The following is a 6,000-nucleotide window of genomic DNA, read 5'->3' as shown; positions in this document are numbered from 1 at the left end:
TAAAAGGATAACATGCCTCAGAATAAGAAATGACTAGAAATTTAATTTTTTCTGCCTGCTTTTAAATTGATTCACACACCATGAAATTTACCTATTTATTTATTTATTTATTTATTTATTTATTTATTTATTAAGAGAGAGACAGAGGAAGGGGGCACCTGGGTGGCTCAGTCAGTTAAGCCACTGACTTTGGTTCAGGTCATGATCTCACAGTTCATGAGTTCCAGCCCCGCATCAGGCTCTGTGCTGACAGCTCAGAGCCTGGAGCTTGCTTCGGATTCTGTGTCTCCCTCTCTCTCTGCCCCTTCCCTGCTCATGTTCTGTCTCTGTCTCTCCCCAAAATAAATAAACATTAAAAAAGAGAGAGAGAGAGCACAAGTTGGGGATACGGGCAGAGGGAGAGAGAATCTTCAGCAGGCTCCATGCTCAGCTCAGAGCCTGACCCAGGACTCAATCCTACTACCATAGTATCAGGACCTGAGCCAAGATCAAGAGTCAGGAGCTCAACTGACTGAGCCACCCAGGCACCCCTAAAATTTACCCTTTTATTCTGTACACTGCAGTGGCCTTTAGTATACTTACTATGTTGTGCAGCTAGCCCCAGCTGGTAATTCCAGAATATTTGTCACCACCCCCAAAAGAAACCCATATCCAGTAATAATCACTCACCCTCCCCCATATCTCCTGGCAACCACTAATCTACTTTCTGTCTCTATGGATTTGTCTATTTTGAACATCTCATATAAATGAGATCATACAGTATGTGACCTTCTGTTTATGGTTTCTTTCACTTAGTATGATGTTTTCCAAGCCTCATCTGTGTTGTAGCATGAGTCAGAACTTCACTTCTTTTAGGGGTGCTTGGATGGCTCAATCAGTTAAGCAATAGACTCTTCATCTCACCTGGGGTTTTGATCTCAAGGTCTTAATCTCAAGGTTGTGAGTTCAGGTCCTGCACTGGGTCCTCCCATTGAGTGTGAAACCTACTGAAAAAAATAAAAAGAACTTCACTTCTTTTGATGTCTGAATAATATTCTATTGTATGGATATGCTACATTTTGTTTAGCATTTATTAGTTGATGGATATTTGGGTTTCTACTTTTTGGCTATTATGAATAACGCTACTATGAACATTTATGTACAAGTTTTTACCTAGATGTATGTTTTCACTTCTTTTGGGTATGTACCTAGCAGTGGAAATCCTAGATCAAATGGTAAGCCTATATTTAACTTTTTGAGGAATTGTGAGACCATTTTCCACAACACCTGCACCATTTTACATTCTCACCAGGGAATGTATATATGAGGGTTCTAATTCTTCATATCCTCACTAACACTTATTATTTCAATTTTTTACAAAGAAATTTAACCTTAAACCTGTTGGATATGAATTTAAGACGAAATCTGAAAATGTGTGCATTCAAATATTCTTCAGGTATATACCACATTGCTCATAAAGAGACAGGATTTAGAAATAATGAATCCAAGCTAGTTAGAAGAGGTAAGTTAAACCAATCTTCAAACTGACCTTGGGATTACAGATCTGCATTTGAACTCTGCAAGGTCTGCGACTTGAGAGAAATTGTTAATCTCCTGAAACTCAGTTTTACTTCCCTATTATGGTAATAATTCCTATTTCCAGAATAGAAGCCAGGATTTGGGGTCCTGAATCTTATATGGTTTTGAGGGCCCATGTTTAAGGAAAAGAATAAAAATTATGAACACAAAATTAGGTATGAATAAGAAAAAAATATCATTAACAAAACACAGATGTAAGCAGTTGGAAAATACCACAACACCATGAGATTCAGGAAAATAACACGATATTTTATTAACTACCTGATACACCTCTAATATATGTTCTCTCCATGTTTAGTCTTCATTTTCTCTTAAAACCGCTTTGTGTGGTATAAATGTTGTAGTGCCATTTTCAGTAGTGAGAAAAAGGAAAATAATGTAGTCTTCCAGCTTGGTTGGATAATTTTTTTATTATTGATAGTTGGGATATTGAAATAATGTGAATTTAAACCTATATATTACTGTTTGAAGCTCTATTACAGGTTTGTGTCCTACAAACAGAAATTCTGGTAAATATTGGTGCTGAGCACAATAGAAAACATTTATTTATTTATTTATCCATTTATTCACAATGTTTTATTAAAATTTTGTTTAATGTTTATTTATCTTTGAGAAAGAGAGAGACAGAGTGGGAGTGGGAGAGGGGCAGAGAGAGGGGAAGACACAGAATCTGAAGCAGGCTCCAGCCTCTGGGTTGTCAGCACAGAGCCTGATGCGGGGCTCGAACCCATGAACTGTGGGATCATGACCTGAGCCAAAGTCAGATGCTCAACTGACTGAGCCACCCATGCACCCTGGAAACATTTAAATCATGATGCAACTTCTCAGCATATACACTAGACACAGAAATGGCTGTTAAATACAAAAATTTATGACACAAATTCAAATTAAATGTATCCCCAATTCAAGATCCCCACAGTCACATCCTAAAATTGCCCACAGCCCTTTGAACACCACCCTAAAGGAGAAGGGAAGTGGAAGAGGGAAATGAAGTTGAATCCATGGTCTTAACCAATTGCCATTAAAATATATTTTATAAATTTTAACCAAAACATACAGCCATGCAAAGACACTGCTGCAGCCTCTTTCAGGATCTTGGGAGGGGTCAGGCAAATGAGAATCTTGAAACTTACATTTTTTTTTTTTTAAGTTTATTTAGTTTTGAGAAAGAGAGAGCAAGTAGGAGAGGGGCGGATAGAGAGCAGGAGAGAGGATCCCAAGCAGGCTCCACACTGTCAGTGCAGTCTGACATGGGGCTTCAACTCAGGAATAGTGAAATCACGACCTGAGCCGAAATCAAGATCTCAACACTTAACTGTCTGAACCACCCAGGCACCCCCTGAAACTTATATTTCACTGGCTTTGTGCTAACCCTGCCCCTGCCTATTTCATAGAATAGCTGTGAAGGTGAGTGAGATAACATGTTAACTATTTACTTGTGTTCTGCACAGAACTTTACAGAGTTCCAATCCCACCAGAATACCACATTTTTTAATGTCATAAAATTGGTGCATCTCAGTGGGTATATCTTTTCTTGTTGGAAAAACAAGAGAAATCATCATTTTTCCCCCCCTGCATACTATATAAAGCTATAATAGAAATAGAACACACTGTGAACATGATCACTTCTATTTTTTTCTCTGATAGGCAGTTTAGTATATGATATGAACCAAAAAATCATATGGAAATAATTTCTTTAAAGGTTATATTAATGTAATAAAGGGTGATGACAATACCTACAATATCTAGAATTCTGCATAAATATACCCAAGTACTATTGTTTAAAAAGAAAAGATTGCCTATGTGGATTTTTTTCCCCAAATGTTTTCAGGTAAGAGAGTTCTGCATTTTTAATTTCTTTTTAACATTTATTTATTTTTGAGAGACAGAGAGAGACAGAGTGTGAGCAGGGAGGGGCAGAGAGGGAGACACAGAATCGGAAGCAGGCTCCAGGCTCTGAGCTGTCAGCACAGAGCCCGATGAGGGGCTCAGACTCACAGAGTGTGAGATCATGAGCCAGCTTAGCACCCAGGCGCCCTGAGAGTTCTGCATTTCTAAAGAAAAGACAGATTAAGATTTTGATTGAGATTTTTCAATAGAACAAGAAAAATTGTGCAGGATGTGTGAGTCTTTCTCTTAGACTGACTGACCTTGATTCTGAGTGTATGGGCACAAGCCCTAGGGTGGGGTGGGAGTGCTGGAGTGACGGCACTGCTATAATTAGAGAGTGGGAAGTATAGAATTTTTCAAGTACGGAAGGCTGGTTTCCTCAGTCCTGATGCAGGGATCGCTCTGTACAGTACTGTGTGCATAGCTGCCCTCTACTGGATGGAATGACAATTTGCCCAAGTTCATTGAAACTGGAATTCATTTACTAACATTTAACAAATATGACTTTCTTAAATATTGTGTTGAGTTTCAGGGATATAGATATGGGGAAAACAGTACCTTCCCTCAAATCGCTCATGGAAAGTTGGGGGCGACTCTAAGAAAATCAGTGATTGCACTATAATAGTGGTAGGCATAAATACTATCAGATAATAGAGAAAATACTATTTATACTCCACTTTAGTTTATTATCTAGTATGACCCCTGTTTTAGACCTCATCTGACAAAATTATGCAAGACATTCTGTAATTTTTACCTTAGGAGTGAGGATGACAGATAAAAACACACACAGTTTGAATTTCAGACGGAGATTACATAGAACATACTTCTATCATTGTTTCTTTTGCAGGTAAGCATCTTTCAAAACCAAAAGATTTAGAATTAAGTATAAAAGTATTTAAGAAAATTTTGGCTTTTTAATATGTCTGAGTAATCTTAGGAGTTTAGTTGAAATTGTATAGCTAAAATAATCTATATAGGCTATAATTTTAAGGTTAAATTTTAAGCTTACAGTATTGGAACCATGAAAAAAAATCTCAAGAATCACTATATTTATGCTTAATTTTTTTGCATTATAAAAATTATTCAATACTTAGGAAAGTTTGTTCGTTGGACAACTAATACATAGAAAAAGAGCACTGACTTCATTAAATTTATAAGTGCAATTCAAAAAATAAGTTCAATTATCTAAGTTTATAAATGGGACCAAATATTTAGCAAGTGCCTTTGAAAGTAATTATTATAGCTTAATACATTTATAAATCAAATAATAGGATTTGCAAGGTGGATTTAAAAGCTTAAGGAAGAAACGAATTTTAAAATGTGTAACCTTAATAAATAGCACAATAATTTTACAAAAGCAAGGAACCCTAGAGTAATCTTTTCTGGGCATAAAAGCAATCCTCAAGGACGCCAAATGCATACATTGAAACCATTCATTCATTTGATAAATATTAATGGAACATTTACTACCTGTATAGTGTCTGAAGACATAGTAGTTAACAAAACAAACAGGAATAGTCTCGCTTTTGTAGATAAAGCATGGTGTTTGAGAGGATATGAGAATTATGGATTTTAGTTCAAGTCAGAAGACAACAGTCAATAGGTAGAAGGAGGGGGAAATTCTTCTACAAATGAAATAGCTGAGGGTTCCTATATGGAGCCCAAGGAAAGATCGTGTAATATGGAAGGAGGAGGTACAAGTCAGATTTTAGATTCAAAGGGAGTGTGTATATTTAAAAGAAAAACTGATAGAAGAAACAGATATAATTTTAGAGAACATCTTCTTTGTACCTGGAAAACTCAGAAAATATAGACAAGCCCAGGGATGAAAGATGAGATTATAAGTCAATAGACTGTGATAAAAAGGAAGTAGGTAGAAACAGAAACTGAATTAGGTGCAGAATGGCAGAGTTAGAAAAATCCTTGCTTTGGGAAAATCACCATAAAAATTGATTCAGACAAAAAAAATCAATGGATATTAAAATTATTCAGTGAAAGTTTGATGGGAACAGCAAATATACACAGTCTCAAGATATTTCCTAACAAATCACATATTAATTGTAAAGTGAAAAAGTAACTTTATAGTGGAGAAATCTGGTGGACACTATCTTGAGTGATCAAAGTTAAAATTACCAGTTAACAGGACAAATGGGCATAATGTTCTTCCTGGTGTGATAAATTGAGAAGGACCAACATCATGCATGTGGTGTTCCCGCCAAAAATGAATAACCTGATTCTAATTATAGCAAACCCAGGTAGAGAGACACACTGCAAAACAACTGGTCTACACTCTTCAAAAATATCAAAGTCATGAAATACAAAGCAGAGTTGAGAAGATTTCTAGGTTTAAGGAAACCAAAGAGACACCACAACTAAATGTAATGTGTGGTTACGGATCGGCTCCTGTATTTAAGCATGAGTGGAATAAATGATGGATTTTGAATATGGGCTATATTGTAAGAAAATAGTATTGTAACAAGGTTCAATTCCCTAAATTTAATCACTGGACTATGGGTTATATAAGAAAAATTC

Source organism: Panthera pardus, unplaced genomic scaffold (genome assembly GCF_024362965.1).
Source record: "Panthera pardus isolate Hobbes unplaced genomic scaffold, ASM2436296v1 HiC_scaffold_13, whole genome shotgun sequence".
In the NCBI taxonomy this organism is placed as follows: Eukaryota; Metazoa; Chordata; class Mammalia; order Carnivora; family Felidae; genus Panthera; species Panthera pardus.
The sequence above is the reverse complement of the archived record's forward strand: the minus strand, read 5'-3'. Positions refer to the sequence as shown.